Source organism: Acinonyx jubatus, chromosome X (assembly GCF_027475565.1).
Source record: "Acinonyx jubatus isolate Ajub_Pintada_27869175 chromosome X, VMU_Ajub_asm_v1.0, whole genome shotgun sequence".
Taxonomy (NCBI): domain Eukaryota; kingdom Metazoa; phylum Chordata; class Mammalia; order Carnivora; family Felidae; genus Acinonyx; species Acinonyx jubatus.
In genome coordinates, this window is record NC_069389.1 from 92,103,702 (window position 1) to 92,121,366 (window position 17,665).

Below are 17,665 nucleotides of genomic sequence, written 5' to 3' on the forward strand. Positions count from 1 at the left end.
GCTACGGGAATGGCATGAACATGAAGGCTGATGGCCAAGAGAACTCATTATTTGCTGACCTAATGTGTGCCAGACGCTCTTCTTAATAATGGAAATACAGCCATTAAAGGGACAAAAAATGTCCCTTCTCACATGAGGCTCACATTCCAGTGGGGGAGAATGAAAAAGTAAGATTGATGAGACGTGTATATACCATGATGGATGATGACCCATCCTATGCAGCACACTTAGGCAGGGGAGGGGAGCAGGACCTGGGGAGGCTGGGGGGATTTGCACCTTCAGGTAGGTTGTGCAGGGAAGGCATCACTGAGGGGACAGAGATCCCGAAGGAAGGTAGGGGGAGAGCCCTGTGGAGATCTGGGGATGAAAGACGCAACGAGAGCGAACACCCAGTACCTCTTCCCGCCGTTAACCTGTTTAAATCTTTCAGCCACTGACCAGCGGTCACCTTCCCTCCCAAGTTGACACCAACAGGTGCTGTTTTGGATTTTGGCAATATGCAAGTGGTCAGGTAGGGCCAGAAGTACCGGGACGGTTTATGTGATTAGGATATGGTTTAAGGCCTTTTCCACTTTGAATAAACTGAGGCTCTAGCTACACACACTAAGCGTGTATGCTTCCGTAAAATGGATCACTTCAGAAGACACGTATAGATTGTTCCTTGCTTAGCGTCTTGGCAATTCTGTGTTTCTTCAGTAAGCTCTAGGCCCAATGTGGGCCTTCAACACACGACCCTGAGATGGAGTCGTATGCCCTGCCGACTGAGCCAGCCAGGCGCCCCCCCCTTGCTTAGCATCTTACGTGGCTCGGTCCAGTTTTGTGAGGTGTTTACAGGTAGCTGAGTAACAGAGCTGTACAAAACGCAAGGTGTCCCTTGCCACCTAGTGATGGGACGGACGCTCATCTCTCATTAGAATCATTAAGTTACAAGTGGGAAAAAATTTCCATATCCGTGGATGCAGGGCTGACGGGTTATTTCATTAACCTCAGGGGCAGTAGCTCAGGGACATCAGCAAAAAGGCAGATGGGTATCTTTGGCCACAAGCCTGAATCCCAGCAAGTTACAAACTGAAGTCACTAAATGGTCACAGGTGGTGACATCACAATGGATTTATAACATTTCTCCTAAGGGTGTGTGGTGGCTGGAAGAGTTTCCTTACAGAGGAAGTAAAAGATTGATACATTTTTCTCTTTCATGTAGAATCTTTAGAGAAATTGATTTGTGTCTGTGACCAGGGTAATCAAAAATACTTTCTTTCCTTTTTGGGTCCTAGGTTTATAAGAAAAGTGAGAGAGCGTGATCTTCAGTGTGTGCTGCACAAGCAGTGGTGTGGACCCAGAGTTCAGGCATAGGCGAAGGACGGACACGGATTTCACATTCCTGATAGGTGTGTAAGTGAACTCTGAGTTGCACTTTGATTCTGTGTTAGCCCTTCTGTACACAGGCTCCTTTTTCAAAGTAGGCCTCTCACTGAACTTCCTCTGGTAACATCTGGTTGGCACCGTGTCCACGCATGCTCAGTCGCTCTAATGATGATGCGATCATGATGCGATAATGATGGTGATTATGAGGGTTCTGCCTGGGGAACTGGAAATAGTAACGTACCTGGTGAGTTCCAAACTGAAAGCCCAGCAAAGGCCATTATTTGACTAGCGTTGATGTTGTGCATGTGTTAGGGATGGAGTAGAAGTTGTGCCTTGTGTTTTATCTCCTTGATGTTTGCAAGCATGACTTTCTGAAATGTTTTAATCCGGCTTATACCGGTGCCACAGAGGTTTTGTAGAAATCCTGTGTACGTTAGGTTTCAATGAATATTATAGCTATGTGCTTAGTGCCCGAGGTTGAGCAAAGAAAGGCAGTTAACTTCAGTAACTGGAGACCTTTTCAAGCTGTCAGGGTAGCCTGATATATTTATTACCTCTAGCACCAGCAAAGATGTCAGGCGATCCTGTTTGTCTCCCTAGAGCGCGAAGGAAAGGAGGACCCTCCTGTCCTGTCCCGGATCTGGAGGATGCCATTGGAACTTCCCTTGTGAGATGTAGTCTGCTCTGGGGCCTTCTAGTCAGCAGTTTTATTTATACCTAATCAGAATCTCTGTTGGGGAGGATCGACCATAAACTCACTTGTCATTTCTTTAGAAGAAGAAAACTCTACCTGTCGGATGCCAATTCTGTGCTGTTCTTTTGGTCCGTAGCACAAGGCAGGCTCCGAGTAATAGTGAAAGATGACTAGCTTATTATCACGATGTATTCTTTTGTGAGTTTAATAGTAATACACATGTAGGTGGTTTAGAATGTTATACACGTTTGATGATGGAGCCCTAAGAGACCGTTTTCTGATGGCTGTCGTGGCTTATGACCTCTTCTGGGCCATGCCCTTGGCGCTCTCTCTCCTGCTGACATGGGTGAGTGGGTCAGGGTTCAGCAGACGTTGGCTTTCTGTGCCCTGTGTCAGCTCCGAAGTTCTGTGAGTCAGCAGTGGGAGTGGGGAGAGAGGAGGGCATGTGGGGAGAGAGGAGGGCATGTGGGGAGAGAGGAGGGCATGTGGGGAGAGAGGAGGGCATGTGGGGAGAGAGGGTAGGCAGTACCGAACAACCCCTGTGATCCCATCAGCCTGCCATCTCTGATTTTGAACAAATCTCTTTACTTCTCCGGGTTTTGATCTTCAGCTAATATGTGGGTCAATTAAATGAAAAGGTCTTAAAAACGTATGATCGAGGACCTTTCGGAGATGCCGATTAATAGTATGAAAAATAAATTTTAAAAACGGACATGTGCACAAATTAGCAGATAACTAAGTATAAGGAAAAGTCTAGACCTCTCTTTTCAAAGCTTTTCATTGAAGAATAATCAAAATAGTGTTTACGTCAGGTACATAGTATAATAATTCCTGACAACAAATGTTAGACTCTTAGTGACTACATTTCCTATGCTGTATTTTCATCTCCATGACTTAATTACTTTGTAACTGTAAGTTTATCCCTCTTCAAAAAAAATTAAAAAAAATTTTTTTTAATGTTTATTTTTGAGAGGGTGAGAGTGGGGGTGTGTCTCTCGGTGCACAGAGAGACACAGAATTTGAAGCAGGCTCCAGGCTCTGGGCTGTCAGCACAGAGCCCGACATGGGTCTCAAACCCACGAACTGTGAGATCATGACCTGAGCCGAAGTCGGACGCTCAACAACTGAGCCGCCCAAGTGCCCCTAATGTTTATTTTTGAGAGCGCAAGTAGGGGAATGGCAGAGACAGGGGGACATAGGATCTGAAGAGGGCTCTGCACTGACAGCAAGAGAGCCCGACAAGGGGCTCAAACTGGCGAACCATGAGATTATGACCTCAGCCAAACTGGGACGTTTAACTGACTGAGCCACGCAGGCGCCATTAGAAGTTTATCCCTCTTAATCCCCTTTATCTGTTTCTCCCACTCCCTATCAACTCCCTTCTGGCAACCACCAGTTTGTTCTCTGTACTGAAGAGTCTGGTTTTCTTGTTCTTCTTGGTTCATTTATGTTTCTTAAATTCCACATATGACTAAAATCATATGGTATTTGTCTTTCTCTGTTTGGCTTCTCCCACTTAGCATAACACGCTCTAGGTCCATCAATGTCGCTGCAAATGGGAAGATTCCTTTTTTTTTTTTTTTTGGATGTTTATTTCTGAGAGACAGAGCATGAGTGGGGGAGGGGCACAGAGAGAGGGGTACACAGAATCCGACGTAGGGTCCAGGCTCTGAGCTGTCAGCACAGAGCCCCGATGTGGGGCTTGAACTCATGAACTGCGAGATCATGACCTGAGCCAAAGTTGAATGCTTCACCGACTGACCCACCCAGGTGCCCCAACCACATTTAAACAAATCTAACAAACATCCTAGAAGCTTGCAACCGTACAAAAAGGACAGAGATACCTGTAGTTGAATTACTTGTGCTTGATTAGAGGAAGTAAATATTAGGAGCAGGGAAGAACTATTCCCTCAGAATACTGTGAACTGCCTGTTTATATCCTTTGCTCTTTTTTTTTTCATTTTGCTGTTTATTTCTTATTTTTCTTAATTTTCTAACGTTTATTCATTATTGAGAGACAGAGGGGAGACAGAACATGAGCACGGGAGGGGAAGAGAGTCAGTTGCACATATGTAGCTGCCGTCTCGGTGTGTCCACCGGATGAGGGGAGATCAGGATCCTCCTACTCTGCCATCTTCCTGACCTCCTTTGCATCTCGGATCTCTCTCTTAAGAGCACCTCTACTTCGGGTGCTTGATTTCACTTCCGATTTTACAGCTCTGTCATTCTAGTGCTTTCTATCACTCAAGTCACACAGGCCCCTACCTGAAACCCTCCAACCATTTCCCACTGAAATTAGAATAACAGGGGTGCCTCAGTGACTCAGTCGGTTGAGCATCTGACTTCGGCTCAGGTCATGATCTCACTGTCCATGAGTTGGAGCCCCATGTCAGGCTCTGTGCTGACAGCTCAGAGCCTGCTTCGGATTCTGTGTCTCCCTCTGTCTCTCAAAAATAAACATTAAAAAATTAGAATAACAGAAATTCCCAAACATGGTTACATGAATAAAATCTAGCTACTCTTTGCCCCTCACACGGAGCTTTTGGCTATGCCAACTGAAGTTTCACTTGTCATTGTCAGTGAGTAGGTCTGATGAATATTTTCAAGTCTTTGAGCAACCATTATTTTGACATTTTGAATACAACAGCAATGGGAAATGCATAACATAATTTGAAGATAATAAGTAGGGTACAAATGAAAAACAATAATACAATTTGTAGACCTATTCTACAACGTGATGTCATGTTTGGCGTTACAACCCCCAGCCAGGAAAAGAAACCTCAAAGGAGATGGTCACTGGTAACTGACAGAAAAGCCTGCAGGGGATCACATGCCTGGGTACGTCCACAGCTATTATCTTCATAATCAGAAGGATCTTCATCAGATACTCTATTATGGAGAAGTCCCTTGTGATAGGAGATCAGTTGTGATCTGAGAACTGTGAGGGGGGGAAATAAGGTGACCTGAAAAGCCTTGGCCAGTAATTCTCCAGCTGTCCAAACAACTGGAGGTGCACAGAATGCACAGGTCTTATTTTTGTAAAGGAGAAGGGGGATAGCATCTAGCTAGGGATAGTGGTTTGGTTAAATGAACAGATTTCTCATAAAAGAGCACCACTGAGTTGTTGAAAGATTGTATCAGAAGGTCTGGTGCAGAATGGGCTGGTACATTCAAGTAGGAATATCCAAAAGTCTTGGCATAATGGAGATGGGACAGTTGAAAAGATTTCTATTAGAACAGGTGGAAGATACACACTTTGTAAAGAGGAAATCATATAAAGGGAAGGGGTGGGTTTCCATTTTTTGCTAACCCATTGACCCAGGAGGTAGGTGGTCAGCATAAAACATGGAAGGTTTTCTTTTTTCTATTTTTATTATTTTTTGAGAGAGAGAGAGACAGGGAGTGAGTAGGGGAGGGGCAGAGAGAGGGAAACAGAATCTGAAGCAGGCTCCGAGCTGTCAGCACACAGCCCAATGCAGGGCTTGAACCCATGACCCACAAGATCATAAACTAAGTGGAAGTCAGACGCTTAACCGACTGAACCACCCAGGTGCCCCAACATGGAAGGTTTTCTTAAGGCAAGAACATCCTTACGTTGAAAGTGATGGGAGGGATGTGTTTTGCTGTAACTAATGGAAATATTTGGAGGTATAAACTGTATATAGGTTAACATTACGGGGTATTATTATCAGTAAAAGACCTAGTAGGAGTGTGGTGACAAATCCAACAGTCAGAAAGGTTTCCAGAAGCAACAAGGGATTGTGACACTTGAATTATAGCATTGTTTTCCCAATCAAAAGTGGAAATGGAAGAGAAAGAAGCCTCATGAGGATTGGTATGATGAATCTTGTGAACATAATACTGGCCTGCTCCCGAGTCTTGTGAGAGGAGTCTCTGAAGATGTCATCTGCTTCACTTTCCAAGAAAGGGTTAGTGTGAGGTCTCCTGTTGGTTTGGTGCTCCAGTCAGATGTTGAAGCCTCTTTAAAATGAAAAACATGAACCCGTGAGCCTGTGCCTTTTAATTTAGCAGCACAATGATTGGTCAATAGTACCTGGTATGATCCCCTCTCGCAAGGCTGGAGGGAATCTTTATGGAGAGCTTTCCGATAAACCATGTCTCCAGGCTGAAGGTCATGATGTTTGATGTCTTTATCTCCTAGGAGTGCACTGTGAAAAGACTGTTCTATCAATTTCTCACTTCTTTGAAGGGGCTATATCAACCCCTTAGAAGTCATCATCTTACCTTTAAGTAAAAGTTTGGTTCATATGCATCTTGATCTAATCTCATCAGTCTTCCAATATTCTTTCAAAGGTGAGAGTTAGATCTATTCCCAGTGGGAAACACAAAAATTCAGTAGTACCAAGGGAAAGGCTTTTGGCCATGGCAAGTGGGAAAAATCCCAAAGTTTCGCTAGTTAGGTTTTTATAATGCCATTGGTTCACTATAAAAGGCTGCATGATGGAGGATGGATAGGCACCGTAGAAATGGTGCATAATTGGCTAAAGGTGGCAAATGGCCTATACTATCTATCCAGTGAAATGGGTCTCTCAGTTACTATGAAGTTCCAAGGGTATTTTCCCCAATTGGGAATAATCTTTTCCAACAGGATTTTTCCTATTGCTTCAACTGTAGCTCTGTGTCAAGGAAAGGCTTCTATCCACTGAGAATACATACAAACCGTTACTAAAACATACTTCTACCTTTGCGATGGCACCAGCTAGATGAAATCCAGTTGCCATATCTCAAAAGGGCCCAGAGGGTAAGGGAAAATGTCCCTTTGAACTATGAAGGGGCTTCCAGAGTTATGTTTGGGGCAAATCCGACATTCTTTATAACACTGGGGGGCTATTTCTAGAGATGGTTTCCAAAAATATTGTTTTCCCAAAGGACCATCTTGCCAATATTTCAATGGGTAAGTTCATGAATCCAATTAAGAATGGAATGGGTTCCTGGATGGGGCACCCAGGACTCAGCATTCCTACTGCGTGTTTATCCAAAGGAAATAAAGTCACTATCTTGAAGAGATATTTGCACACCCATCTTCATTGGAGCATTATTCACAATAGCCAAAGCATGGAAACAACCTAGGTGTCCAATGGTAGAGGAATGGATAAAGAAAATGTGATACACAAACAATGGAATATCATTCTGTCCTAGAAAAGAAGAAAATCTGATCATTTACAACAACATGGATGAAATTTGAGGGCACTGTGCCAAGTGAAATAAAATCAAACAGGGAAAGAGCAATACAATATGATCTCACTTATGTGGAATCTAAAAACTAATTCAAAGAACAGTAGACTAGTGATGGGCGGGGCGGGGGAAGTGAGTAAAGGTGGTCCAAGGGTGCAAACTTCCAGTTATAAAATGAGTAAGTTCTGGGGATCTAATGTACTGCATGGTGACTATAATTAACAATACTGTACTGTATATATGAAAGTTGCTGAGAGATATTTATTTTTTAATGTTTATCCATTTTTGAGAGACACAGATAAGCATAAGTGGGGGAGGGGCAGAGAGGGAGACACAGAATCTAAAACAGGCTCCAGGCTCCGAGCTGTCAGCACAGAGCGCGACGCAGGGCTCGAACCCACAGACCGTGAGATCATGATCTGAGCTGAAATCAGACACTCAACCGACTGAGCCACCCAGGCGCCCCTGAAAGTTGCTGAGAGATCTTAAAAGTTCACACCACACACACAAAAGGTTACTGTGTAATGGTGATGGATATGTTAACTAACCTTATTGTAATTATTTCATGAGCTATACATATACCAAAGATATACACATATCAAATCACGTGGTACACCTTAAATGTACCCCCATGTTATATGTCAATTATAGCTCAATAAAGCTGGGGAAAAAAATAGATCGTAATAGCCCTCCTCTTTCTGGTGAGGGAGAGAGAGACACTTTTTACCGATGGAAATTTCCTTTACAAAAGAAAGCTTGTGCTGTTTTAGAAGCATTTCCTATGTTGGCTGGTTCTCAATGGCCTTGAGCTTAAAATAGTCCCTATTCCAAAGAAGCGGACTTTGGGGTGTTTCATGATGATTTGAAAAATTGGGTCCATGGTATTTCCTTTGAAAAAGCAAAGCCCCAATAATTTTAGTAATTCCAGAAGCTCTGTATACCTCTTTAAATCTAAACTACTATCTGTAGGTGGTCATGTAAAGTTATGTATGATGAAAGATCCCATTATACTTAAAATCATTATTAGGAAGTCTAAGCTTTAGAACTGATTAAATCCAAGACATTTGAACAGTCACTTAAACTTTTGGAGTTTGGTAACTCTTCTGTAAATAATGAGATGAAAGTACTCATCCTATCTACATTAAGTTCAAGTGTTTTTAGGTTTATTTATCTACTTTGAGAGAGAGAGGGAGGGAGCATGGGTGGGAGGAGCAGAGAGAGAGGGAGAGAGAAAACTGGAGCAGATTCTACGGTGTCGGCGCAGACGCCGATGCAGGGCTCAATCCCACAAACTGAGATCATGACCTGAGCTGAAATCAAGAGTCAGACACTTAACTGACTGAGCCACCCAGGTGCCCCTCTACGTTACAGGGTCCTAATGAGGATCAAAAGTAAGGCAAAAATTTTGATAAGCATTGTCCCTGTGCAAATGGATGTTATTTATCATTAGTTATTGGTCTTAGAAAATAGCTCAGTCATCAATGTTGTAAGACGGACTCTTGGTGCTCCCTTAGGGATCAACCCATGACCTTGTATTGTCCATATTTGAACCAACTAGTCTAACAGCCCATACCAGATAGACTAATTCTCCTTTGCATATGTTTATCACGAAATCTAGGTTTTCATTATTTTGGAATACTATTTCACAAGGCCTTTGATGAGGAGGCCAACTCTCCTAGTATGAGAGTATTAGCAGTAGTCACTATGGCGGTGCCTGGGTGGCTCAGTTGGTTAATTGTCTGGACTCTTGATTTCAGCCCAGGTCATGATCTCAGTTGTGTGATAGAGCCCCACGTCAGGCTCTATACTGACACTGCGGAGCCTGCTTGGGATTTTATACCTCTCTGCCCTTCCCCTACTTGCTTGCCTTCTCTCTTTAAAGAAGCAGTCATTATGTAGTTTAGAATGATCACCATGGGGCGCCCGGGGTGGCTCAGTCAGTTTAGCGCCTGACTTTGGCTCAGATTATGATCTCACGGTTTGGGAGTTCGAGCCCTGCGACGGGCTCTGTGCTGACAGCCTGGAAACTGGAGCCTGCTTGGATTCTGGGTCTCATTCTCTCTCTGCCCCTCCCCCACTTGTGCTCTGTCTCTCAAAAATAAAAAAAAAAATGCTCATATCTATACAAGTCCTTTGCACGTAGTGTTATATCACTGAATGCTGATAAATTAATAAGTGGTATATAATCTATATGTCTTATAATCTATGTGAGTCTTAAGTGTCTATTACTATGCATTCTGGGCTGCATATTCTATGACAAGTATTGGAAGAGTGGCTTATTTATATCGTAGGAACATGGACTTGGAGGTTGCTCGTGAATCCCAGGACCTCCACCGCATCTACAGGCAAGAGGGGCATCCCCACCACCAGCTCTACCAGCACCACCTCTAACTGCAGGAATTGCTCCTCCAAGTCCTTGGCCTCTACTAAATGGTATCCACTGCCTTTGCCTTTGTTGGGGGATCGGTGATCCATAATCACACCACCCGCTCTGAATTATGAAATGGAAGTACAAATAAATGTATAAACCTGCACTCCATGTGTATTTCGCAATCTTTATTTATTTTGAGAGAGAGAGAAAGAGCCTGTGTGAGTGGGGGAGGGACAGAGACGGCTGGGGGGGACCGAGGATCCAAAGCGAGCCCTGCACTGTTGCATATTCGTCTTCTGCCACTTTGCCAAATCCATTTAACAACCCATGTGCGTGCCTGCATATGTGTGCGTGTGTATTCTTTGGGATACTCCACGTATTGGAAATCATGTCATGTGCAGAAAGACTTGCCGATTTGGGTGGCTTTTATTTCATTTTCTGGCCTAATTTTGCTATAGCTAAAACTTCTAGCAAAATCTTGAAGTGGCAATAACAGGCAACCTTCTGTTTCTCGTGGGAAAGATTCTGGTCTTTCACTACTGAGTATGATACTGGCTGTGGGCTTTTCACATGAGGAAGTTCCTATTTTATTGAATGTTATAAATGGGTATTTTGTCAAGTGGTTATTCTGCATCATTTGAGATGACCATGTGGTTTTTCACCTCCATTCTATTTATGTGTACATTACATTGATTAATTTCCTTACATTCCCGGAGTAAATCCTGGTGTATAATCTTTAAATATGCTTGGATTGTCTGCCAGTATTTTCTTGAGGATTTTTATGTGTACAGTCATACAAGATATTAGTCTGTACTTTACTTGTGTTGTTTTTGCCTGGCTTTGGTATTGGGGTAATGCTGGTCCCAAACAATGACCTAGGATGTTATGACAGTTCATCTTATGTGTCAACATGGCTAAGCCATGGCACCTAGTATCTGTTGAATATCTAAGTCTAAATGTTCAAGTGCGGGGCGGGGCACCTGGGTGGCTCAGTCAGTTGAGCGTCCAACTTCGGCTCAGGTCATGATCTCAAGATTCGTGAGTTCGAGCCCCGCGTCGGCTGGGCTCTGTGCTGACAGCTTGGGGCCTGGAGCCTGCTTCGGATTCTGTGTCTCCCTCTCTGCTCACACTCTGTCTCTCTCTCAAAAATAAATAAAGAGTAAAAAAAAAAATGTAAATGTTGAAGTGCAAGTATTTTTAGATGAGACTGACGTTTCAGTAATTAAAGCAGATTACTATCTACAATACAGGTGGGTTTCATCCAATCAGTTGAAAGCCATACGAGAAAAACGATGGAAGTCCCGCAAGGAAGAGGGAATTCTACCCCCACATTGCTGTGACACTCCATCTGCAACATGAACTTTCTCAGGCATCTCAAGCATGTCAGCCTACCATGCAGATTTCATACTTCTCAACCTCTACTATCACATAAGCCAATTTCATAAAATAAACCTCTCCTCTTCTATATATGGCTCCATTTCTCTGGAGAACCCTAACTAATACAGATGCATTCCAAATTTATTAGAAGATTTGAGGATTAGTGTTAATTGTCTTTAAGTGGTAAAATTTACTGGTAAGGACATCTTGTCCTGGAATTGTATTTGACAGGAGATTTTGACTACTTATTCAAAATATTTAATAGCTACAGGTCTGTTAAGATCATGTATATCCTCGAGTCAATTTGGTAACGTGTATTTCTAGTAATTTCACCTGTTTAATTGTTGGGTACAGTTGTTCATAATACAGTCCAATCACCCATCTAATTTCTGTAACATAGGCCATAATGTCCGCCCCATCCTCACATTTTTAACTTCAATTATTTCTATTTTCTCCATTCAGTGTAGCTAAAGATACAGAACTTTTAGTTTTCTTCATTATCTTCTATTCTGCATTTCATTTATCCCTGCCTTAATTATTTTCTTCTTTCTGCTTGCTTTGTAGTAGTTTGCTGATCTTTTTCTGACTTCTAAGTGAAAGGTTAGGTTGTTGATTTAAGGTCTCCTCTTTTTTAAACTACATGTTTAGGGGTGCCTGGGTGGCTCAGTCAGTTAAGGATCCGACTTTGGCTCAGACCATGATCTCATGGCTCCTGAGTTTGAGCCCCACATAGGGTTCTCTGCTTTCAGCAGGAAGCCAGAGCCTGCTTAGGATCCTGTCTCCCCTCTCTCTCTGCCCCTCCCCTGCTTGTGTACGTGCTCTCCCTCTCTCAAAAATAAACATTTTTTAAAAATTAAAAAAACTACGTTTATATAATTATAATTCCCTCTGAGTGCTGCTTTCACTGCAATATATACAACTCATTTCTTTAACGTGAAAAATTCAGGAGCACCTGAGTGGCTCAGTCAGTTAAGTGTCTGAATCTTGGTTTCAGCTCAGGTCATGATGTTGCAGTTTTGTGGGTTTGAGCCCCGGGTCTGGCTCCGCACTGACAGGGTGGGACTTGCTTGGGATTCTCCGTCTCCCCCTCTCTCTCTTCCCCTTCCCCACTCACTGTCTCTCAATAAATAGACTTAAAAAAAAAAAAAGAGCCTCTCAGAAAAGGCTGCTGAGCAAATGACCCTCACCAAGGTCGTAACTGTATAGATGGAGACACCGGGCCACTGTCCCGTGGACTCGCCACCCCCCACCTACCCAGAAGCATCATGGGGCACAATGGCAGAGTGACTGCCTGAGACTCCTGGAGGTGAGCTGGGCAATCCGCTTCCCTGTCTCCTAAACTTAACATGACCCTATCAGTTCCTCTTGCTACCACAGTGGCCTATTCCCTCTAGAGCCTGCTCCTGAGCTCTTACGCTAGATGTAGTACCTGGCTGAGCACAGGAGGGAGGCAATACCTCAAGGAGAATGGGGGACATCCAGGTCATCGTGATACCTACTGCTACAAATCAGTGTCCTTGGAAAACTAGGATTCTGCCCCCGAAGACCCATATGGATTTCCATCCACAAGAATGCAGAGAAAACAGGGTCCCTGTTACCAGGAAATGCAGACTTCAAACAGAGATGTGGTGATGGGTCCACAGATGCATGTATTCCTTGGATGTCTATATGTATATTCCCACTGCCAGCAAGAAACCCAAAAGAAAGAACCATGACGTGCCCCAACAGCCCAGCAGAGCCAACCCCACTTGAAGCGTCTGGATGACTTTTAAGCCTCCTTGGGCCTTTCGTGATTCTCAAAAGGCTGAGAGGCTGCCCTTTGCAAACCTGCGTTGACATTTCAGGAGCAACAGTGCCATCAAGTGGAAGCTTTTTAAAAATTTAACATTTATTTATTTTTGAGAGAGAGAGAGCACAAACAGGCGAGGAAGAGAGAGAGAGAGGGAGACACAGAATCCAAAGCAGGCTCCAGGCAATGAGCTGTCAGCACAGAGCCCGATGCGGGGCTCGAACCCACAAACTGTGACATCATGACCTGAGCCGAAGTCGGACGTTTAACCGACTGGGCCACCCAGGCACCTCTAGTGAAAGCTTTTTGAGCAAGGCCTGCAGATGCTATGTGTGGATCCCCTGAGGAAGCCCTATGATGGGAGGAAGGGTGGGACTGGAACACCCAAAACATTCTGGAGAAGACCCAGCAGCCTGGCAACCTCCGTTATCAGTGAGGAAACCACAGAGGATGGATAGAGCCCAGCTCCAGCTGAAAGAATGCTAGCTTGGCCAGGCTGTGGGGGCAGGTGGCCTCGGCAGCCGCCATGTTAAGAACCAAGGAGCTAAAGCTCCTACTCCAGGTCATCTGGCCTGTGGATCAGCACCTTCAGCCCAAAGCAAGTTCCGCCAGCGGGGCTTCTAGGGTCTCAGGGCAACAAGAAACCCAGGACCGGAGTGTCTAGTCCAAGATGCCACAGAAAGAAGAAAAAAAGGAGAGGACAGCCATCTTGTCAGGGCAGCGTTTTGCAGACAGAATAAAGAATCTCCTGATTATGTAATACTAGACCCAGACAAGGAAGAGCAATGTGGTGTACCGCAAATTAGAGCTAGGACTGTTTACCTTTGGTTCCCACAAAAACAAAATCTGTCTCTCAGGCTTCACAGTATCCTAGACAACCCAAATTTGTCCCATATGACAGAGGGTGTGGATATCCACTAAGGATGGGAGGGAATAGAAACAGACATGACCAGGATCAGTACCTTGAGGTGGACGTCATCCCCCAGAGTGAGAGAATCCACGTGTACTTTCCTCACATGCCTCAGGAACTTTGTGCCCCAGGAACGCCCTGTGCCACGGCAACCTCCTAGTGTATGGGTGTATGAAATGGCTCCTCATCTTTGTGGGGACACCTGGGATTTTCCACATGGGGTATATGTTCTGTGGTACAGCCATCGGCCTGGGCAGACAGAGGCCACTTTAAATTAGGGACAAATCAGACCACATATGTCAGGACCTGGACCCAAGGTGATGAGAAAAGGTTGAGCACAAAAGGTTCAACCCACATAAAGTTACACGGCAAAATTCAAGGTGACTCACAAGCATGAAACGCAGAGCAGGGAGCTGGTTTCAGCACCCTTACAGGGAAGATGAAAGCAAGAGGTGTGTGAAGAGGGAGAAGCTCAACCTGGAGACTTGCTCCCTGCTGACACCCAACAGGTAAGAGGCAGGCAAAGGGCACGAACCACCCCAAAGGTTCTTCCAGAAGTGGGCTATAGGGACAGTCAGGGTCTGGAAGAAAAGGCTGTGTGCCTGGGAGTATGTCCTGTCCTTGGCTGATATGCTTGATCTGTGATCAACTCGGGGGAGAGAAGGGTTGGGTTCCCTCAGCCCAACAGCCCTGAGTTGCAGGCAGTGTTTTCACACCTCTTGTTGATTCTCCAGCTGCAGGGGGGTGGGGTGGGGGGCTGGGGGGTTGTGGGGTGGAGCATGGGGCTGACACCTGCGAAGCCAGGCTTGAATGGAATCCAGGCCATTCCTTCTCTTGGCTATAGTGAATCTCAATCTTTTGGGAAAGCCGGAAGTATGCAAATGAACGGCCAGGGTGTGGGCACTGCTCTGCTCAATTCTGCACGTGGGGAGGCAGGCCCAGCAGAATGCATGGAGCCCCCAGGAGAAGGCAGTAGAGCTAAGTGATTCCATTTTAGGCTCAGAAAGTATCCCTCAACTGGATTCCTTTGTTGTGGTGAGGGCCATTCCTCTTCTAGACTCGGCGTGTGTGTTCTTGTTGGGCCTCAGGCCCCTTGGCACTGGGCGCCGGGTTTTACATCTCATTTCTGAGCTGGTCAGGGAAACATCATTCACCCTTTTCCATGGCCACTAATGGCAGCGGGTCTCCGGCTGTGGTCTTTGGCTGGGCTTCACCATGCCCAGAGAGGCTTCCAGGGCTCTGGGCCTACCCAGTCCAAATGTGCTCTCTCTCCTAAGGGAAGGGGCACGTGGCCAAATGACCAGAGCCCCCTGGCCTGGGCTCCTTTGGAGCCAATGCTTCTAGTCCCGTCCAGACATGGCAGCCACCAGGGTCCCAGACCTTGGCTCCCTGTGTTAGACCTCCAGGCTCCGAGACCAAGATCCTGTCCCTGTCTCTAATGCTTCCACGACCTGACTCAGCTTTGCGCCGCGCTCACCCTCGTGCCTAGTGGACCTCTTCACCTCCTGGGGTCACTGTCCTTCTCCCACGCTTCACTCCTTTGTCACTCTTCCCCAGGAAGTGACGGTACAGAGTTTGCAAGATTTACAAGGCATTTCCTCCTGATGGCGGTATTGTACCAGAAAAGCGAACCTGCCCCTCCAACCCAAGCCTCCTCCCTCCACCCTTTGCTAACAGAAAAAAAAAAAAAAAAAAAAAGGCAACGTGTATAGCCTGGCTAACACAATGTGGCTCACCATCTTGGCCACTTTGGGGTAAAGGGAATATAAGCCTCAAAGTCTGGCGCCCCATTCTGCATGGCCTCCTCTCTCTAGCATCCTCTTGGCCTACCTTCATGACAAAAAAGCAAGGACTCCCCACCTAGGTACCCTAGCAGCAGACCTGAAGGTATCCATGGCTATTTCTTTAGCATTCCACATTTGTCTCAAACATCCAGAAACACAATCACGGTAAGGAAGAGACACACAGCCAGCGCCCAGCAGAGCACACACTTCCAGAACCTTCCCAGATCACTGAGAGAGCAGCCTAAATGGGAGACACCTGGCAGCCAAACACTAAGGGCTGCAGCAGAGCCCACTCACTGGCAGTGGAGTCAAGAGAAAGACAAATCGCCCCACCAAGAGACAATGGATGGGGCCTCAGGACCTAGCTCTTCTCCAGTGATGGCCCCCAGGTTCTGGAGTGGACAGTGACACACGCAGGTCAGATGGGAGGGCAGACTAACACCGTACTACAGATGCCCAAGCCCCAGGTTGAAGAGAGAAGAGAAGAAAGAAAGAAAAGAGAACCTAGTTCCACAGAGAAAGGACAACTGAAATAACCTAGGCCTCTGGACCCAGGAAGAACCCACAGCACCTGACACTGGCTATTGTTACAAAAGAAATATAAAAAAGATCAAGTGTAACAAGACATTTATTTTGTACAGGTGTGTGGAGGCCAGGGGACTTATGGGCTGTGAGGCAGTCAAACGCAAGAGAGTGTTATTACTACAGAGCCTCACGGGGTCAGAGCAGAGAAAATGGAGAATGCCCTCTGTGTCTGTTGGCTTTCACTTTCATCGAACCCCCAAACAATTCATGAAAAAATTACATAAGGTCCCCACTGTGGGGAGAAAGATGAAAGTCAGAGAGACAATTTGGGAGTAGCCATCACACAAGGGTAAGGATTTTTGCTTTGATTTGGAGAAATTTCTTTCCCCACTGGCATCTCCAAGGCAGTTACAAGGAAAAGTACAGAAGGGAAATTTTAAATCCAGTTGACCACTGAATAACGTGCGGGTTGGAAGCTGACAAGCGCCCCTGCCCAGTTGAAAATCCACATACAACTTTTCACTCCCCCCAGAAACCTAACTACTAGTAACAACTGACCAGAAGCCTTTCCGATTATGTAAACAATTAACACGTATTTTGTAGTTATCTGTGTCACTTCTACATTCTTATAAGAAAGCTAGAGAAAAATGTTTTAAGAAAAGCATAAGGAAAATACATTTACAGCACTGTATTCCATTTATTTAAAAATATGTGCATATTTAAGTGCCTTATGCAATTCAGATCAATGTGGTTCAAACCCATGTTCTTCAAGGGTCAACTGTACATCTAACACACACACACGCTTCTGTGTGTATGTATTTACAAGCGAATGAATGGTGAATGAATATAGATTTTGCAGGTGGAATACAGACACACTCCGACGGATGGCTTCCCAGAAGGGGCTACTGAACAATGGCCTTCACCCAGGTCATCTGACTATGTGTTGGAGCCACTGGGCTCTCCACCTGTCCCGTGGATCCTAACACCGAGCACCCACCCACAATCATCCCGGGACACACAATGGCAGGGTGACTGCCTGAGGCTCCTGGAGGTGAGCCTGGGCAATCCTCCTCTCTTCTTTTAATTTTTTTATTTTTGAGAGAAAGAGAGCGAGTGAGCATATGAAAGCGTGCGTGCAGGGGATGGGCAGAGAGGGAGACACAGAATCCAAAGGAGGCTCCAGGCTCTGAGCTGTCAGCACAGAGCCCGTTCTGGGGCTTGAACCAACGAACCATGAGATCAGTGACCTGAGCCGAACTCAGACACTTAACCGACTGAGCCACCCAGGTGCCACCCCCCACTTCCCTTCTTTTAACCAGACCTGGATCCTGTCATTTCTTCCTGCTGCCATCATGGCCTGCTCTGAGCCCTTAAGCTGGAGGAGCACAGAAGACAGGCAGTACCTCAAGTAGAAAAGGGACATCAAGAACTCGTGCCACCTATTGCTATGAATCAGTATCTGAAAACAAGGATTCTGCCCAAATAGACCTATTTGGACGTCCATCCACAAGTATACCGAAAAAAACAGGATCCCCATGCCCAGGAAATGTGCACTTAAAACTCCTAGAGAGATGTGGAATTGGATCTACACATGCACATATTCCTCTGGATGTTATTTTAAGTATATTCCTACTGCCAACAAGAAGCCCAAAAG

General features: G+C 45.4%; 2 long non-coding RNA genes across 3 annotated transcripts in view; one reads left to right on the forward strand and one right to left on the reverse strand.

The window, feature by feature from the left end:
* Nucleotides 1–343: 343 nt before the first annotated feature.
* On the forward strand, nt 344–9,789 carry LOC113597612 (uncharacterized). The gene is made up of 3 exons (XR_003418398.2): nt 344–511; nt 1,275–1,388; nt 9,547–9,789. It is a non-coding gene; the product is annotated as an uncharacterized LOC113597612 (long non-coding RNA).
* The window catches only part of LOC113597613 (uncharacterized), a 96,549-nt gene continuing 83,544 nt past the window's right edge, over nt 4,661–17,665 (reverse strand). For both annotated transcript variants that reach the window (XR_008289817.1, XR_003418400.2), the window contains one exon: nt 4,661–6,040. This is a non-coding gene — a long non-coding RNA (uncharacterized LOC113597613). The remainder of the gene's footprint in view (nt 6,041–17,665) is intronic.